The following is a 19,869-nucleotide window of genomic DNA, read 5'->3' as shown; positions in this document are numbered from 1 at the left end:
TCAGCTCACTGCAACCTCCACCTTGGGCTCAAGTAATCCTCCATCTCAGCCTCTCAAGTAGCTGGGACTATAGGCACATGTCACCACACACAGTTTTTTTGTTGCTGTTGCAGAGATGGGGTTTCACCATATTCCCCAGACTGGTCTCAAACTTCTGAGGTCAAGCGATCCTTCTGCCTCCGCCTCCCAAAGTGCTGAAATTATAGGCGTGAGCCACCACATCCAGTCACAAACATCTTTTCCCATTCCAATAGCTTTTTTTTTTTTCCAAATAAAACTGACAAGGAAGCCCAACCTCTAAACAGGGTGTGGGGAGACAGCCTGCAGAATGGAAGGGGCTCAGACTCAGATCAGAGAGACTTGGGGCTATATGGCCTTAGGTCCCTCAGCCTCCATTTCCTTATCTGTAAAAAGGGCTCCTAAAGCTTGCTCCACAGGGTGGTTACGGAAACTCAATGTAATATCTCCAGAGGTGTCTGGCACATGGCAAATGCCCCCAAATTATTAGCAATTATTTTACACATTTTTTTTAACCAAATATATAAACATGGAATGGCTCTGGTTAAAAGGGTATGATGCTTCCCTGGGCTTCTGCGGTCGCCCTAAAGGGACCTCCAGGGAGCCTTGAACTCCAAACAGCAGTGTCTGAAATGTCCTGGTGCAGGTGGGAGCACTGAGTTGGGGTCAGAAGTCACAGGCCTAGGCCAGGCATGGGAGCTGACAAGTTGCGTGGCCTTGGGTGGATCACTTTCTTTCTGCACCTGAGAACCACATCAGTGGTTCTCATTGGGAGGTTTGTTTGGGGGAGGGGCCGATTTTGGTTTGTCATGGCCAGGCTTTCTACTGCTTCTCCAAACAGCCTTGTAGTTTAAACCCATGAATAATTATCTCTTTAATAATCCATTTTACATACAGTATATATGTGTACATATAAACACCAAGTATTTTTGCAGTTTTAACCTATACTGCATTTTCTAGTATTGTGATTCCTATGTAAATCAAGAAAAGATATGTTCTGTTTGGCTCTGTACTTTACCAAGAGATTTCAGAATTTCAAACCACTAGTGGCAACATAGCTCATGGTATTTGACTCACCAAAACATCACTAAAACAAAAATGAAAAGCATGTGAGGTTAATATGTTAATTCGCTTGATTAGTGATTATGTTTGAAATATGTAATGTATACCTATTTCAAAACAACGTGTACACAATCAATATATATAATTGTCAACTAAAAAATGAAAAACTAAAACATCACATTACTAAATAACACACATGTTTATGATGATTCTATATAGAACTGCAAGCACCTATTTTATTAATTCTACTAGTATATTTGGGCCAGGGCATTTACATATTTACATATTTAAAAGCATACATATCTATTTTTAAACTTTTATTTCAATAGTTTCTGAGGTACAGGTGGTTTTTGGTTACATAGATAAGTTCTTTAGTGGTGATTTCTGAGATTTTGGTGCACCCATCCACCTAAGCGGTGTACACTGTACCCAATATGTAATCTTTTAAAAGCATATTATTTTAAGTTATGTTATTATTATTATTATTGTTATTGAGATGGAGTCTTACTGTGTCGCCCAGGCTGGAGTGCAGTGGCATGATCTTGGCTCACTGCAACCTCCAACTCCCAGGTTCAAGTGATTCTCGTGCCTCAGCCTCCCGAGTAGCTGAGACTACAGGTGTGTGCTACCATGCTCAGCTAATGTTTGCATTTTTAATAGAGACAGGGTTTCACCATGTTGGCCATGGTAGCTGGTCTCGAACCCCTGACCTCAAGTGCCTCGGCCTCCTAAAGTGACAGGACTACACACATGAGCCACTCACTGGGCCTGGCCTAAGTTATGTTTTTATAAATTGCTTTTCTTCCATATACATAATATATGTAGGTCAGTTATATTATGCATACAGTAACAGTAAGGGAGGTTTTAAAGTAATTGTTATAAAAAGGGAACATTGACAATGACATAAAATTGTGGGAGGGGCTAAAAAGGTAGGATGGTGTTGGGATTGTGGGTTGAGCACCTTGCCTGATTGTCACATACTAGTTTTCTTTCTTTCTTTTTTAGAGATATGGTCTTGCTCTGCTGCCCAGGCTGGAGTGCAGTGGTGTGACCATAGCTCACTGCAGCCTTGACCTCCTAAGCTTAAGCAATCCTCCCTCTCAGCCTCCCAAGTTGCTGGGTTTACAGGCACACACCACCAGGCCTGGCTAATTTTATTAATTTTTTTGTAGAGATGAGTCCTTACTGTGTTTCCCAGGCTGGTTTGGAACTCCTGGGCTCAAGAGATCCTCTTGCCCCAGCCTCGGGAGTTGCTAGGGTTACAGGTACATGCCACCCAGCCGGCTCCTGCCTGGTTGTGGAGTGGGGTTCAGGAAAGTTCCTCTTACACAGACCTTGTGTTGGGCTGCAGAAGTTGTGTCAAATCCAGTAAGCCCCGCCTATGAACCTCTTTAGGCTGAGGCTTCTCAACCAAATAGGATTCACCAGCTGAGAACCACCCTTGTTAAGCTTAAATCAACACACAAATTGGGAGTTTCCCGGTGACATCATCGGCACCCATGGCCTCCAGTCTCACTCACCATCCCAAACTGAGACCAGATGGAGAGCGCCTCAGGCAGCATCGGAGGGGCATCCCTCAGGTTCTGGTTGCCAGGGATCCCCAATGGCCAGAGCTGTGATCTCACAGGCCCCCAGGCACCCCGCAGAGCTTATATTCTAGGACCACTCTGTGACTTGAGGGCAAATGAGAAACCTGGGCCAATGCGTGTGTGTATAAATGTGGAAGCTGTAAAGACTTCTTTCTGTGAAGGAGCATCCTTCATTCTGAGGCCATGATTTTCCTATTATTTTTTGTATTAATATGACCATGCTTTTATGAAATAATGGTGATGGTAGGTAGAGGAGCTGGGGTATTGTTTCACAAACATCCTTTTACATAGCAAAGTAGTTAGCAACCCTCTTTGATGCCCCCTGTTCTCTCTCTCTTATCCTGAACCCCAAAAGTCTTGCAGTGGAAGACAAAGACATAAAAACAGACTCATTCCCAAGGCAGTGCCAGGGCACCAGTAGCCATCTGTACCTGTCACGGTGAGGTCACAGAGGAAGGATGTGGTTAGCACTACCTGGGAAAACTTCACAAAGGAGGTGGTGTTTGAGTGAAGTCTTGAGGTCCCCAGGGCTGCTTACCGGGCAGTGTGGATGGCGTGGAGTGGGATGGTGAAGGATGGGGCCAGAGGAAGGAAGGACATGCCCACCCAGCCGTGTTTGGGATGCTGCCTCTTCATGACCTGGAGAGGGGTCATGAAGCCTAGCAGGCAGTGGAGCCCAGGTAATGGCAGACCTTGAGGGGAACGCCAGTGGGAAACTTAGACCCATGAACTCCAGACTATACATTGAGGCCATTAGTTTCAAATGTTTACTTTTTGGTATTTGCTATTCCAAGCTGAACACAGGGAGGTGGGTGAGTTGGAAGCTTGTTTGTGCTGGATGTACTTTAGCAGGACCTCCCCAGACTACAAGGGGCTTCTGAGCCACTGGGCTCCCCAGAGTGACGAGAGACCTGCTGTGTAGACCACTCCTGAAGGCACAAAAGCAACAGGTTTGCTGAGTGGTGCTGCCCGTGCCCCGTAAGGAGAGCGGTGTATACTGTTTCCACATGACACAGCAAGCCAAGCTCCAGGCTGCAAACTTGGGGTCTTTAAAGGATGCCTCACTAGAGTAAAATGGGACTTCCTTTTTTTTTTATAACTCAATTTTATTCTGAGCCCCTGTTATGCTAGGTGACAGAAATGTCATCTCAGACAATGTGGGGGGCCTGCCCCTTTCCTCAGGGCTTGCTATCGAGGAAGTCATCGAGGGCTTGCGATCGAGGGCTGGGGTCCCACCTGTCCTCACAGCTTGCTGCTGGGACACCTACTCTTCCATGCCCCAGGTCTAGAGTCTCTGCTGGTGTCTGGCGCCTGGCAGCGTTTCACTGGGGAGGCCTCCTTGGCTCCAGCTCATTCCTCTTTCTCTGTGTCTGGTGCCTGCCCAGGGCCTTTCCCATTAAATGGTACTGGGTGCTCTCTGGTCATCGGCTCCACAGTCTGGATGGATGTTTTGCCTCCAATCTGAAGCTTAGACAAGGCACGAGGGTCAAGGATCCCCTCTCGGGACCCATCAACATCTGTATTCCCCCACCTGGGGAAGGATGCTGGTTTTCTTCATTATGCACCCCCCATCTTTAGGTGAGTTCATTAGTCCTTTTTAATTTCATTATTATTATTATTATTATTATTATTATTATTATTATTGAGACAGGGTCTCCCTCTCTCATCCAGGCTGGAGTGCAGTGGAACAATCATAGCTCACTGCAGCCTCAACCTCCTAGGCTCAAGTGATCCTCCCATCCTGGCCTCCCAAGTAGCTGGGACTACAGGCACGGGCCACCACACCCAGCAAATTTTTAAATTTCTTGTAGACACTGGGTCTCACTATGCCCAGGTTGGTCTCAAGGGATCCTCCTGGCTTCAAGTGATCCTCCCACCTTGGCCTGCCAAAATGCTGGGATTAAAAGTGTGAGCCACCATGCCCAGCCTAGATTAGTCCTTTCTATTTGCCTAAAGGCATAGGCACTTGAAACTCAAAAGCCAGGAAAAGAATATTTTCTCTTCCACTTTAATCACCTCCTTTGAGGCATCAAGCGACTCTGGGCTTCACTGCCTAAATGGGGTAAAAAGAACCATGGTTGGGTCTGGATACCTCGCTAATTATTAAACCAAAATAAAACAAGCAAGCAAACCAAAGCACCTCTAATCCTGTGCTGCAGCCCCTCCCTAGCGTGGTCTCTGGCACAAGGCATTGGTGCTCTCTGCCGGTGGCCTTTTTTGCCCCAAGCTGCTCCTCCATGGGATGGAAAGCTGACCAATGGGTTGGGGAAGCTGGAAATCAGGAAATGGTCACGGGTCAGTTGCTGTCAGTCACTATTCCTTCAGCTGTCACCGCAGGGCTCAGAGACTGCATTTCTTTGGCCACTATCTGGCTTCTGTACCCTGGGATGATGGAAGATTCAAACAGAAAAAACTGTCTTGCTTGTAACTGGAGCTAAAATTGAAGCAGTGTTTAAGGTCTAGTTTTTTTGTCGTTTGTTTGGTTGGTTGGTTTTTTTTGAGACAGGGTCTTACTCTGTCGCCCAGGCTGGAGTGCAGTGGTGCGATCAACTGCTCACTGCAGCCTTGACCTCCCAGACTCAAGTGATCCTCCTACCTCAGCCTCCCAAGTAGCTGGGACCCCAGGCACACACCACCATGCCTGGCTAATTTAATTCTATGTTTTGTAGAGACGGGGTCTCCCTATGTTGCCCAGGCTGGTCTTGAACCCCTATGTTCAAGCGATCCTCCCGTCTTGGCCTCCCAAAGTGTTGGGATTACAGGCACGTGCCACGGTGCCGGACTGGTCTTTACTTTTCTTCCAATCCAAGTTCCAGAAACAGGAGCTGCCTTTCTTCGAGATATAGGTGTTCGCGGTTAAGAGATTGGGGTCTGTTTTTCCCGCTTACCACCTGACAACTTTGGAGAGGTAATTTACAAACCCCGTGCCTCAGTTTTCTCCTCTGTAAAGTGGGGATGATAGTGCATCTGCCTCAAAGCATTGCTGTGAGGGTTGGATGAATCCATGTAAAGTGCTTAGACCCGTGCTTGGCACACAGTCAGCCTTCAATAGATGTTGGCTGGAATTATTAGGTGACTGTGGCTCTTGGGAACTTATGAGAGTCCTGGCATCACAGGGTTCAAGATTTTATTTTTTGTTTAAATTAAATTAAATTTTTTGAGCCAGGGTCTTGCTCTGTGGCCCAGGCTGGAGTCCAGTGGCACGATCTGGGATCACTGCAACCTCCGCCTTCCAGGCTCAAGCCATCCTCCCACCTCATCCTCCCAAATAGCCGGCCCGGCTCCCACCATACCCAGCTAATTTTTGTATTTTTAGTAGAGACGGGGTTTCACCATTTTGCCCAGGCTGGTCTCAAACTCCTGAGCTCAAGCAATCCACCCGCCTCTGCCTCCCAAAGTGCTGGGAGTACAGGAGTGAGCCACCGCGCCCAGCCCCATGGTTTTAAACTAAAGGCAGACTGTGCAAAGGGAGAGAATGAGGACTGCTAGACAGGAAGCGCTGGGGACTTCAGGCCACGAAAACAAGGCAAAATGATAACATTTCAACTATAAATAGCAGAGCAAGCAATTCCTCTGTCATCCTGCAAAACAATGAGCCTCTTCCTTCATGTCGCTTGAAGGATAAATAGAGTCCCCTTCACTCCCCCAGCACACACACAGGGAAGTAACTTGAGAGCCGTGTCCAACAGCAGAGGAGGAACTGGGAGTGTGCTGGTGGGGGCTGATTCTTCAGCTCTGGCCCCCTTGGAGTCTGACTGGGAGGCCTGCTGTGCCCAGCCCGGCGAAGTCCTACCCAGGCAAGCTCCTGGACAAGCCTGCAGTGTGAACTTCCAGGAGGGGATATAGGGACCTGCCAGCTGCTGGGCCCCAGGCTTCTCTAACAAGGGAAAGGCAGAGAAACATCTTTATCCATTGATTTCAAAAACATCCCTCAGGGAGCTTGAGGCTGCAATGAGCTGTGATTGTGCCACTGCACTCCAGCCTGGGTGACCCTCTCTCAAAAAAAGAAAAAAGGAAAGAAAAAAGAAACATCTCCAAGGATTCCAGAGTTGGACGCATCAGCAGGAACTGGCTCCAGCCTCTGCCTTTGGCTTCTTGGTCACTCATGACTAATCACCTCGCCATCAACAACGTCACCTCTAATGTTTCTTTGGAGCATTTATTACATTGTGGCACTTTTTTTTTTTTTTTTTAAAGAGACAGGATCTTGCTCTGTCCTGCAGACTGGAGTGCAGAGGCACAATCATAGCTCCTGCTTTGGCCTCCCAAAGTCCCGGGATTACAGGCGTGAGCCACTGTGAGGATTGCATGAATCCATGTAAAGTGCTTAGACCCGTGCCCGGCACACAGTCAGCCTTCAATAGATGTTGGCTGGAATTATTAGGTGACTGTGACTCTTGGGAGTCCTGGCATCACAGGGTTCAAGATTTTATTTTTTGTTTAAATTAAATTAAATTGATTGAGCCAGGGTCTTGCTCTGTGGCCCAGGCTGGAGTCCAGTGGCACGATCTGGGATCACTGCAACCTCATTGTTTTGCAGGATGACAGAGGAATTGCTTTCTCTGCTATTTATAGTTGAAATGTTATCATTTTGCCTTGTTTTCGTGAGCCACTGTGCCTGGCTTTTTTTGATCATTTCCTTAGTGAAATGCATGTTGTTAATAATGTGATTCACTAATTTGTCAAACATTTACAGAGTACTATGCAAGATACTATACAAGACCCAGCCTTCACCTCCTGGGCCCAAACGATCCTCCCACCTCAGCCTCCTGAGTAGCTGGAACTACAGGTGCACACCACCACATTTGGCTAATTCTTTTTTGTAATTGTTTTTTGTTTGTTTGTTTGTTTGTTTTTTGAGATGGAGTCTCACTCTGTCACCCAGGCTGGAGTGCAATGGCGTGATCTTGGCTCACTGCAACCTCCGCCTCCCAGGTTCAGTCTATTCGTCCTGCCTCAGCCTCCTGAGTAGCTGGGATTACAGGTCCCCGCCACCACGCCTGGCTAATTTTTGTATTTTTAGTAGAGACGGGGTTTTGCTATGTTAGCCAGGCTGGTCTTGAACTCCTGATCTCAAGTGATCCGCCCTCCTGGGCCTCCCAAAGTGCTGGGATTATAGGTGTGAGCCACTGTGCCCGGCCCTATTTTTGGTAAATTTTTTGTAGAGACAGGATCTCACTATGTTACCCTGACTGGTCTTGAACTCCTGGCCTCAAGCGATCCTCCCATCTCAGCCTCCTAAAGTGCTGGGATTACAGGCATACGCCATGGCGTCAAGCCTATGTGGGTGACACTTTTCTAAATATTGGTGCCTCTGCATGCCAGCACACCAAGGCCCCCCAGACTTCCCCCAAAATCCTGCCCCAAAGTCCTCCTCCTCCAGAAACTCGGTTGCTCTGGGAAGCTGGCTGAAGTCAGGCCACAAATATTTCTGGGCACCTACTATGTGCCAGACACTGATCTGAACAAGACACACTGCCACTGCTGCTAAATAACATTGCAAATACAATGAAGGTGAGCAAAGGGGAAGTACTGGTTGCCACCAAGAAGGGTGCTGGCCTTCCCCGAGGTCCCCTGGGCCAGAGCCCGGGCCAGCCACTGACACCTCACTGGTCAGCTGGCCATTGTTTCACGTTTATGTGTGCCCCTCATTCTGTCCAGTGGATGTCTGGTTGAATGACTTAATGGCGACAGAGTTGGGAAGGGATTCTAGGGTGTGTCCAGCCTTGAACTCTGAAAGGACAGGGCTACACTCACCCCGCATCTTAGTGCCCAGTAGTGGATGTTCAGGAGTAAACGTGGAGTCAATTAATACAGGAAGGAGCAATTGAATAGATGAATCCTTCATTGCCTCCTGTAAGGCAAAATTGTAAGGGAACTTAAGCTATTTCACATTCCTTCCTGTCCTTCGAAGCCTCACTCAGTGCTTCGCTCACAGAAAGAACTCAATACTTGTTGAAAAACAAATGGATGCAAACATGAATTAGCACAACCCTGGTGTCTGTCATAGTGCAGGGAATGCAGTGCATAGGACTCTGCAAATGTTTGACACATTAGTGAATCACATTATTAACAATATGCATTTCACTAAGGAAATGATCAAAAAAAGCCAGGCACAGTGGCTCACACCTGTAATCTTAGGACTTTGGGAAGCCAAGGCAGGAGGATTGCTTGAGATCAGGAGTTCCAGACCAGCCTGGGCAATATAGTGAGGCTCCCATTTCTATGAAAAATTTAAAAAATTAGCTGGGCATGGTGGTACTTGCATGTAGTCTCAGCCACTTGGGAGGCTGAAGTTAAAGGATCGCTTGAGCCCAGGAGTTTGAGGGTTACCGTGAGCTATGATACCCACCACTGTACTCCAGCCTGGGCAACCAGAGCAAGACCCTGTCTCTAAAAAAAATAAAAATAAATAAAATAAAAAATAAAAGTAGAGAAGAAGAAAAGAAAACAGAAAAAGAAAAGAAAAAAGAATTGTTTTCATTAATATTTACTGGTGATAGATTTTTTTACAACCATACAACTGTTTACTCCCTTTTCTTGAACTTCTTAGCAAATTTTTAAACAACAACAAAAACAACAGACCCCTGATCCACCAAGGGAAAGGTGGTTTGAGTCTAAATTTAAAAAACTCTCCATGTGAGCATCTGAATAAACTCCAGAGCCTGACAGTCACCTTTGGCTGAGGTTGGGGCTGCTCAGAGTGAGAGGCTGCGGACGGGGGAGGAGGGGCTGCTTGGAAAAGTACAGTTATCTCAGTCACACTCTCTCTGGGAATTCACTCCTTTTTCTATTTTCAACATCATTATCCTATTTCCATATGATTTTACAAGATGCAAAGCAAATATTATTAGTACACGTTCTTCTTTGCAAAAAGAAGCCATTTAATCTAATGAAGTACTGTCCATGGTGATGTTTGGACAAGCTGACTTCATACTAAGTCAACATTGAGGGGACTGTCAGAGCTGGCTCTCATGCAGAATTTATGTAAGCATCCCACCTTGGCTCAGCGTGATCCTCCTTCAGAAAGAGTCAGAGACAAAGATGGGAGACTGAGAGAGACCCGGAAGCCGAAAGACCAAGGCTGAGAGGAAAGGCTCCTGGCCGAGTACCCTTGGGGGCTTCCAGGGCCCATTCTGTCCTCTGAAGTGGTCTCTTGGAGCTCACCTCTGTCACCAAGCACTCTTCTTTCTCCCCACCTTGCCTCAAAGGGAGGCTGGGGAAAGCTCTTTTCTTTGCCCGCTTCCTCGATACCCTCTTTTTTCTTCATTCTTCCTCTTTTCCAGGGATATTTGCTTTAAAAAAAAAAAAAAAAGAAAAGAAAAGAAAGAAAGAAAGAAACTTGGCTAGGTGTGGTGGCTCCTCGTGCCTGTAATCCCAGCGCTTTGGGAGGCCAAGGCAGGAAGATCACTTGAGCCCAGGAGGTTGAGGCTACAGTGAGCTATGAGTGTACCACTGCACTCCAGCCTGGGTGAGAGAGGGAGCCCCTGTCTCTTTAAAAAAAAAAAAAAAAAAAGGACCCAAAGACCAGGAAAGGTGTTGCTGTGCAGAGGCAGGGGGTCCTTGCTTTCTCCTCAACCGGTCCCTGGGGGAAGGAGAGAGAGGGATGCTGGGCTTCTGCCCACCACTCTCCCTAGAGGGCTGCATCTGTCGTAAGCATCAGGCCTGAGGCTGTGTGAAGGAGCCACATTTCACTTCCTCCCCACTCACCCCAACCGGCCCAGAGCCATCAAACTTGCCCAGTTCCTAGAGCGGACTCCAGGAGTCCACTTTACCTACTCGGTAAAGGCTTGGCACCTCCCTCTGAAATATTCTTCCCACTTGGGCTCTTCCCCCTATCATCATTGCAATTTCTCCTATACCCACATGCAACCGTATTATTATTTCATTTTATTTATTTCTTTTTTTTTTTTTTGAAGATAGGGTCTCCCTCTGTCACCCAGGCTGGAGTGCAGTGGTACGATAATGGCTCACAGCAGCCTCAAATTCCTGGGCTCAAGTGATCCTCCAACCTCAGTCTTCTAAGTAGCAGGGGCTACAGGTGTGAGCCGCCATGCTCTGCCTCTATTTTTAAAAAACCAGCTTTATGGCCGGGTGCGGTGGCTCATGCCTGTAATCCCAGCACTATGGGAGACCGAGGCGGGTGGATCATGAGGTCAGGAGTTCCAGACCAGCCTGGCCAACGTAGTGAATCCCCATTTCTACTAAAAATACAAAAATTAGCTGGGCGTAGTGGCGTGCACCTGTAGTCCCAGCTACTCAAGAGGCTGAGGCAGGAGAATCACTTGAACCCGGGAGGCAGAGGTTGCAGTGAGCTGAGATTATGCCACTGCACTCCAGCTTGGGCAACAGAGCAAGACTCCATCTCAAAAAAAAAATCAGCTTTATAAGGTATAATTTATGTACATTAAAATTTACCATTTCAAGTGTATAGTTTGATACCTTTTGATAAATATATGTAGTCTATAGCCTCCACTACAACTACAATATATAGAATATTTCCGTTACCCAAAAAGGTCCTCCATGCCCTTTGGCAGTCACTCCCCTCCCCTCCCAGCCCCTGGGAATGCTGATCTTCCTTCTGTCCTTGTAATTTTGCCTTTTTAAAGTTTCATAGAAGAAGAATCACACAGCACCTAGTTTTGTGGGTTTCTTAGCGTGATGCTTTTGAGGTCCATCCAAATTTTTGAATGTATTAATAGTCCATTTCTGCTGGGTGCACTCTCCTGTAATCCCGGCACTTTGGGAGACCGAGACGGGTGGATCACTTGAAGCTAGGAGTTTGAGACCAGCTTGGCCAACATGGTGAAACCCCGTCTCTACTAAAAATACAAAAATTAGCCAGATGTGGCGTATGCCTGTAATCCCAGCTACTCAGAAGGCTGAGGCACAAGAATCACTTGAACTTAGGAGGCAGAGGTTGCAGTGAGCAACATCGGGAGGCAGAGGCTGCAGAGAGATCGCGACACTGCACTCCAGCCTGGGCAACAGAGCGAGATTCCATCTAAAAAAAAAAGTTATTTATTTTCATTTTATTTTATTACATATATAAAATTATATATATGTATATATTAAATATTATAAAAATACATAGTATAAATAACTATTATAAAAATAGAATAAAAATAACTATTATAAAATATATAAAATAAGTAGTATAAAGATTATAAAAATATTTTTTATATATATATTTTTTTTTAGCTGGAGTCTCACTCTATCACCCAGGCTGGAGTGCAGTGGCGAGATCTCGGCTCACTGCAACCTCCGCCTCCCAGGTTCAAGCAATTCTCCTGCCTCAGCCTCCTGAGTAGCTGGGATTACAGGCATGCACCACTACGCCCAGCTAATTTTTGAATTTTTAGTAGAGACAGGGTTTCCCCATGTTGGCCAGGTTGGTCTCAAACTCCTAACCTAGGTGATCTGCCCGCCTCAGCCTCCCAAAATGCTGGGATTACAGGCATGAGCCATAGAGCTCAACCTATATATATTTATATATAAATTAAAATACAAAAATAAAAATAACATATATATTATTAGAGAAAGGGACTTGCTCTGTTTCCCAGGCTGGAGTGCAGTGGTGCAATCATAGCTCATTTCAGCCTCGAATTCCTGAGACTCAAGGGATCCTCGCAGCTCAGCCTCCTGAGTAGTGTAGTATAGGCATATGCCACCATGCCCAGGTAATTATTTTTTATTTTTCTTTTTTCTACCAACCCCTGCCTTTTTTTTTTGAGATAGGGTCTTACTTTGTTGCCTAGGCTGGAGTGCAGTGGTGTAGTCCTAGCTCACTGCAGCCTTGACCTCCCAGGCTCAAGGGATCCTCCTGCCTTAGCCTCCCAAGTAGCTAGGACTACAGGCACATGCCACTATGACCTGCTAATTTTTGTAGAGATGGGTCTCACTATGTTGCCCATGGTCTTTATAATTTAATTATATATATATAAATTAAAAATAATATTACACTTACACAAAACTTAGTAGCGCTACTATAAATGGAAAACCTTTATACCTTATCATAAATCAACACAGGCAAAAATATTAAAAAGGATAATTTTTAAAGTTACACAATTCCAGCTAGCTCCTGTTGCCTGCTATCTTAGATTCTCTAGAAGTCAAGCCAGGGCTTGAGTATAAGGTGGGGATTCTTGTGCAAGTGATTTACAGGGGGGACTCCTGGTGAAGGAGGGAGGGAAACAGAAAGAGGCTAAGCAAAGGCATGGGGCCAGCTGAAGCTCTGGAACAGGAATGGGACCAGAGTTGAACCACCTCAAGGCATGAGGGCTGGGCTTTTGTGCCTTGCATCAATCACTCATTGCCGCATACTTCCCCTTGGGATGATGGTATAATCTCCCACCTATTTCCAGTGAGGCAATTTCCAAAAGAAGGGTGTGGCTGTAAACTGCTAGCTGCCAACATTCACAGCAGCTGGGAGGTGAATGTATCAACTAGGCGAAGGGGATTAGGCAGGACCAGCAGCATCTATTATACCAGTACCAGCCAAAGGCTTTAACCTAAGCTTTCCTCTCTTTTTTCTTTAGACAGGGTGTCACTCTGTCATCCAGGCTGGAATGTGCAGTGGTACAGTCATGGCTCACTGCAACCTCAACCTCCCAGGCTCAAGGGATCCTCCTGCCTCAGCCTCCCAAGTAGCTAAGACTACAAGCACACACCACTATGCCCAGCTAATTTTTTATTCTTTGTAGAGATGGGGATCATCACTATGATGCTCAGGCTGGTCTTGAACTCCTGGACTCAAGCAATCCTCCCGCATAGGCCTCCCAAAGTGCTGAGATTACAGGCGTGAACCACCACACCTGTCTGGTTTGCTATCTTTTAGAGTTAAAAAGAAATGAGAAAACGTGGCCAGGCACGGTGGCTCACGCCTGTAATCCCAGCACTTTGGGAGGCCGAGGCTGGTGGATCACTTGAGGTCAGGAGTTTGAGACCAGCCTGGCTAACATGGCAAAGCCCCGTCTCTACTAGAAATACAAAAATTAGCTGGGAGTGGTGGTGCATGCCTGTAGTCCCAGCTACTTAGGAGGCTGAGGCAGGAGAATTGCTTGAACCCAGGAGATGGAGGTTGCAGGTTACAGTGAGCCTACATCACACCACTGCACTCCAGCCTGGGCAACAGAGCTCTGTCTCAAAAAAACAAAGAAAGAAAAAAGAAATTAGAAAATGTTAGAGTGATGTTAAAGACAGGTTAGCACCAAATGGAGACTTTCTCCTTAATGTCATCAGATGATGGGAAAGAGAATTGAAAATGGACTAGCTTTCTTACTGATACACTGTTCCTTCATGCTCTGCCTGGTCTTTTTGCCAGCTCAGGTGGCCCAGTGCATCCCACACTTTGGGAAACACTGCTGTAAGGCTTTCAATGGGATCCAGCCTGCCATGGCCCCCTCAGCGCCTCTCTGCAGTGCTTTCTTACTTCCCAGCCATTTCATCCAGCAGCCTCATGTTACACAGATGGCCCACTGTTTGCTCCCAGCTTATTCCCTGCCTTTCCATTGTTCTGCTCTATATTGCAGGAAGCTGTGTTTCCCAGGCTCCCTTGCCAAGTGGCTTTCACATAGCTTTGTGTGTTGGGAGAAAATGGTACAAGACCAGAGTACGGTGGGGTGAGATGTGGGTATCAACCATTTCCCCCCTCTTGCTCTGCACCTTCCACAGTGGCTGTGTATCATCTATGGTTCCAAGCCCTTCTGTAGCTCTGACTCCTGCCAGACAACCCTCACCTCCATGGGGCGAGCTCTCACGGGCAGCCCTGCCATGGTTCTAGCTGCTGCCACCAACACTGGCTTCTGGGCTTCACCTCCTCAACCTTGGAATAAGAAGCTTCCTGCTGGTGCTAAGCTGTGTTCCTCACTATCCCCTGTTCAGCTTTTCATCCTTCCATTATCTATGTAAGCAATTCTCTGTGTTAAACCCCCTCTGTTGAAAGACCTAGAGTAGTTTCTTAATTCTGACACAGAGAAGCAGCAAGACAGCAGTGAGCTAACCAAGGATTTACAAAGTCATCAATGAGAAGTTCTGCATCAACCAATCCATTGCTAAGGTCATTTGGCTATGAAAGTCACCCAAGGCCAAGACCTCAATTTTTCCCACTTGAAAATCCTTGAATATAGAAGGAGTTGGAGGAGGAGGAGTAATAAACTATTCCTCCAAAAATCCAGATGTGTAATAGTCCCAGCCTTGGCCCTGCACCTCCCCTTCTCCCTCTTCTTGGCAATTCCTGACTTGATTAGTTACCAGGACTAATGCCTTTCTGCTGGTTTATCAGAAAAAAAGCGTTTCTAATACAAAAAATTAGCTGGGTGTGGTGGCACACGCCTATAATCCCAGCTACTCCGGAGGCTGAGGCATGAGAATTGCTTGAACCTGGAAGGTGGAGGTTGCAGTGAGCCGAGATTGTGCCATTGCCCTCCAGCCTGGGTGACAGAGTGAGACTCTGTCTCAAAAAAAAAAGGGGAGTGTTCTCACATGTCCTGTGGGGCCTCTCATGAACAATCAGGATATAAGGAACCAGAGAGAGAGAGATAGACAGATCACAATGGGGCTTAATTTGGAGCCACTTAAATAGATGGTTTTGTGAAACCTAATTCCCTCTTTTATTTCTAAGTGTGCCACTGAGAATTTTAAGACTTGCACACAGCTACTGCTTTCCACTGCAGGTGGGAATTGCCCTCCAGGTGGGAGAGCCAGAGAGGGATGCAATCAGTCCCAGGAGGCTAAGGCCAAGGCCAGGACTCTAGTGCTTTGCCTAGGACTTGTTGTCATTTTCTCCTTGGAAATGGGCCATGATTAGAGAGGGCCGGAAAGGAGCGCTGCTCTGGGGAGGTGAGCCAAGCAGCAGATCAGCCTTGTACTGGTGCAGCCACAAGTGCCAGGGAGCACCACTTTGTGTTAGATGTCCTGAGACTTTTCATCAATGCCCTTGCTGGATGGGACTGATCCCGGGCCAGGCACACATGAGGGCCTCCCAGAAGGCAGGAGTCTTCCCATTTGTGACATTAGATCTTTAAAAAGTAAAAAAGCCGGGCGCAGTGGCTCGTGCCTGTAATCCCAGCACTTTGGGGGGCCGAGGCAGGTGGATCACTTGAGGTCAGGAGTTTGAGACCAGCCTGGCCAACATAGTGAAACTGCGTCTCTACTAAAAATACAAAAATTAGCCTGGCGTGGTGGTGTGTGCCTGTAATCTCAGCTACTCAGGAGGCCGAAGCAGGAGAATCACTTAAACCCAGGAGGTGGAGGTTGCAGTGAGCAGAGATCGCACGAACTGAACTCCAGCCTGGGCGACAGAGTGAGACTTCATCTCAAAAAAACAAAAAACAAAAATTAATACTTTGTAGATCTGTTACTTATGCAGGTTTTACCCACAGTCTGGGCAAGGGCAGCTTGGTGACCGTGGATTCACAGTAGTGCCAGCACCTCCTCCTTCCTGGGTCCCAGGTTTCCAACAGGGGTGCTCCTGGCAGGGGGCAGCTGGAAATTGCCCCAAGCAAGACTCACCAAACAGCAAGATGGGTGGCAAGGGTCCAGGAACAGGTTTTGGCAACACAGAGGGAAACACATACTAAGTGAGTTTATTTTTGTTTTTTCCATCTTTAATTGAGTATTTACTTCGTGTCAGGCACTGGGCTAGGCACCTCCCATGCCTTGGCTCATCTAATCAACACAGCAACCCAGGAGTCAGGAGCTATTTTAAATTGCCGTTTTGCAGAGGAGGTGCACCAAGGCTCAGAGATGTAAAGTAACATGCCAAGGTCACACAGCTGCCTGGGGCCCCTATTGCAAGAGCAGTGTCTAAACTCCTCAGCCTGGGAGGCAAAATAAACATCTGGTGAGGCAAGGGTCAGTCACTGAGAGGCAGAGGGAAGTTCCAGCTTGGGGCTGGTGGAAATGTGCTGACGTGAAAGCTGGGCCAAAATAGGCACACAAAAGAGCCAGCTAGGGGTTTGCTCTGCAAAACCAATGATCGGTGTTCTTGGAAGCCGTGTTCCTGCTTCACCTGAAGGCTCTGCCTGGTGTTATCTTTCTTAACATTGACTCTGTCCCAGGAAGCCTTTATTTCTTGCTTACCACAGACAGGATGGAGCAACTGCTCTGTACTAGAGCTTCCTAAGGGCTGCAGGAAACACAGATATTGACAGCACAGGAACTCTGCTCTCAAGAAACCCATAGGGTAAAAGGAAGAGGGACATTTATCCAAATAGAAATGACCAAGCCATGCCTAAGGAGAAGAGTGAGCAAACTGTCAGAGACACAGAAAGGAGGGCTATCAGGGAAGACTTTTCAGAGGAAGTGGTCTTTGAGCTGGACCCAGAAATGGACCGGGGATGCAATGGTTGGATTGAGAGGAAAGGCTAGTCCAGGCTGAGGAAATAGGTACAGAGAAGGAAAGGGTAGGAAATGGTTAGGACAGGGGAGGAGCCAGATGTAGCTGGAGTGTGAGCTGTTGGGCTAGAATAGGATAAGATGAGTCTGGAAAGGTAATTTGGGACAGATTATAAAAGCTCTTGACTGAAGAGGCGATATTCCCCCAGCAAGAGAAACGTGATATAAGCTCTTCATGAATGAGAACCTCGGCTCTTACATCAACACCTATCCTCAGAACACTGCTGCAGGACAGGGGTCAGGCTCCCAATTTTACACAGGAGGAAACCAAAGTTTGTAGCAATTCTTACTCTACACTTCCTTCCTCCTCCACCATTAAAGAGGTCTTTCTTGGAGGTCCCCTCTGTTGTCTTGAGGACAACCTAATCCAACCACAGGGTCCTTGTGGCTAAATAAAATTATCATTTCCCCAAGAGAAAGGCTACTCCGAGAAGCATGGGGAAGGGAACAGGGCACAAGACAGGGAGGAAAGAAACCTGGGTTCAGTCTGGATTCTGTCAACAGCCTGTGACCTTGGGGAAGTCACTTCCTCTCTCTGGGTCTTGGTTTCCTCATCTGTAAAGTGAGGAATTGAAGTGAATACTCACCAACTCCCAGAGTCTGTGCATAATTAAATGAGGCCCGGGTGTAGAGGGAGAGAAGGGGAGGAGCGTGCCTTCATTTTTTGGTATTTTTGAGTGTGTCCTGGACACTATGCCTCATGCAAAGGACAGGGACATAGGAAAGAATATGGCTCCCTAAGAAGGAGAAAGACAAGTGAAATGACAGAAACAGAGGCATTGAAAACAGCAGGGCTCAAAGTCAGGCTGGAGATCAGGGAGGGCCTCGCAGAACTGGAGCATGAGCAGCCTGTGAAGGAAGGACAGGAACTCACTGCCCAGCGATCAGGACGGCCAGGGCCTTCCAGGCAGGGGAGCTGTGTGGACGACGCAAGGAAGGAGGCAACTGCGTGTGTGTTCACGCAGGTGCAAATATGGATTGGTAGTGGGGTAAGGAGGACCCTGGAGAAACAGATCGGGCTGGAGAGGTCAACCAGGCCTCGTGGCCAGGGAGAAGTTCTGACCCGGGGGTCTGATCAATAACTGATGGCAGGCTGATTAGAGGACCTCCCACCCCCGAAGAGGCTCCCTGTCCCCCTGTGCAGTTCTCACCTCCCCACCAAGGCAGAAAGACTCAGCACAGCTGCCTCTTATGTGCAGGCTGGAGGAGAAGAGCAGGGCTCCAGGTGGGAGTCACAGAGGCCCTTGGTTGGTGCAAAATTGAGGAAACTAGGACACCTGCTCTCTGCCTGACAGAACTCTGCAAACTGCAGCCTGAGTGTGCACAGCATTAAAACTGTGATTTCAGGCCGGGCACGGTGGCGCATGCCACCACTTTGGGAGGCCGAGGTGGGTGGATCACTTGAGGCCAGGAGTTCGAGACCAGCCTGGGCAACATGGCAAAACCCTGTCTCTACTAAAACTGCAAAAATTAGTCGGGCATGGTGGCACATGCCTGTAATCCCTGCTACTCGGGAGTCTGAGGCATGAGAAGCACTTGAACCTGGGAGGTGGAGGTTGCAGTGAGCTGAGATGGCGCCACTGCACTCCAGCCTGGGCAACAGAGTGAGACTCCGTCTCAAAAAAACAAAAACAACTATCATCTGAGCCAAAGAGAATGCAAAATCCGGCAGCATGGATTCAGGACTCAGGGCTCTATCCCAGGGCGCATCTCTCCAGGCCAGGTGTAAGCATTCAATAAATATGTTAACTTTTTATTTACTCTTTATTTTGTTTGTTTATTTTTGTAGGGAACAGGGCCTCGCTATGTTGCCCAGACTGGTCTTGAACTCCTGGCCTCAAGTAATCCTCCCGTTTCGGCCTCTCAAAGCGCTGGGATTACAGGGATCAGCCACTGCCCCATGCCAAAATGTTAACTTCTTTACATATTAATGCCCCATCCCCAGAGCCAATAAGATTACCAGCTTCATGAGGGCAAAGACAGTGTCTCTGCCACCTTTATAGCCCTCTTAACTGTTGGCCTCCTGCTTTGAAGTTCCACAGAACTGAGTTCTGTGCCAAGCTGGGCTACTTCCTGCTATGTGACGTGACAAGCCACTCGTCCTCTCTGACTCTGGAGAACAGGGATGATCAAGCCCAGGCCAGAGTGTTGGAAGGATCTTTGAGTGATTCCCACTCCCCTGCACTCCATTGAGGCAGCAATTGTGACTATTGTTATTGTGATCTCTAAGTGGATGAGGAAGTAGACCTTGGGTGAGACTTCCCCTTTCTGGGTTTCCAGTTTCTTCAGCTATAAACAAAGGTGCTCGACTTGTCTTTGGTTCCACTTGGAACATCTCTGTGACCAGAAGAGATGTTCCAGGATCTTCTTGCAAGAGGATTCTCCTGGCTGCTGGCTTCCCAAGAAGCACCCTTGCCCTAGGATCCATGGAAGTGATAAGAAACATGGTGGTCCTAAGTTCTTAGACTCTTAGAGCAAAAAGTTCATGAATCCTTCCATGGATGCGCTTTAGGGGTGGGCCAGGAGCCTCCTAAATTGGGTGCAAAATGTTATGAGTACATTTAATAGGGAGAAGGCTCTATTAATTGCCATTTTAATTCACAAAACCTGTCTACTCTCCTAAAGGGTCCTTGAAGGTGTGCACTGAATCTCCAGGACTCAGTCTAGTGTATATTTTTGTGGAGTGAAGTAAATGAACATTTGTGAACTGACATCCTGCTTCAGCTGTGTGTTTTGTCCAAGGTGTGAAAAAGACCTGAATTTAAGGTGACTTCTGTTAATTCCATGGCAAACCTCTTTCAAC

The 19,869-nt window shown here is 47.3% G+C and overlaps 1 protein-coding gene across 3 annotated transcripts in view; it reads left to right on the top strand.

Annotated features, from left to right (window-relative positions):
* The first annotated feature begins 2,594 nt into the window (after positions 1-2,594).
* Positions 2,595-19,869, top strand: part of SIAH1 (siah E3 ubiquitin protein ligase 1) — an 89,720-nt gene continuing 72,445 nt past the window's right edge. The window contains exons 1-2 of one of the 3 annotated variants that reach the window (XM_054533865.2): positions 2,595-3,349; positions 4,055-4,247. The gene's annotated coding sequence lies outside the window, so the exon portion shown is untranslated. The remainder of the gene's footprint in view (positions 3,350-4,054; positions 4,248-19,869) is intronic. The other 2 variants (XM_054533864.2, XM_054533863.2) reach the window with 2 other exon arrangements.

Source organism: Pongo abelii, chromosome 18 (genome assembly GCF_028885655.2).
Source record: "Pongo abelii isolate AG06213 chromosome 18, NHGRI_mPonAbe1-v2.0_pri, whole genome shotgun sequence".
Classification (NCBI taxonomy): Eukaryota; Metazoa; Chordata; class Mammalia; order Primates; family Hominidae; genus Pongo; species Pongo abelii.
The sequence above is the reverse complement of the archived record's forward strand: the minus strand, read 5'-3'. Positions and strand labels throughout refer to the sequence as shown.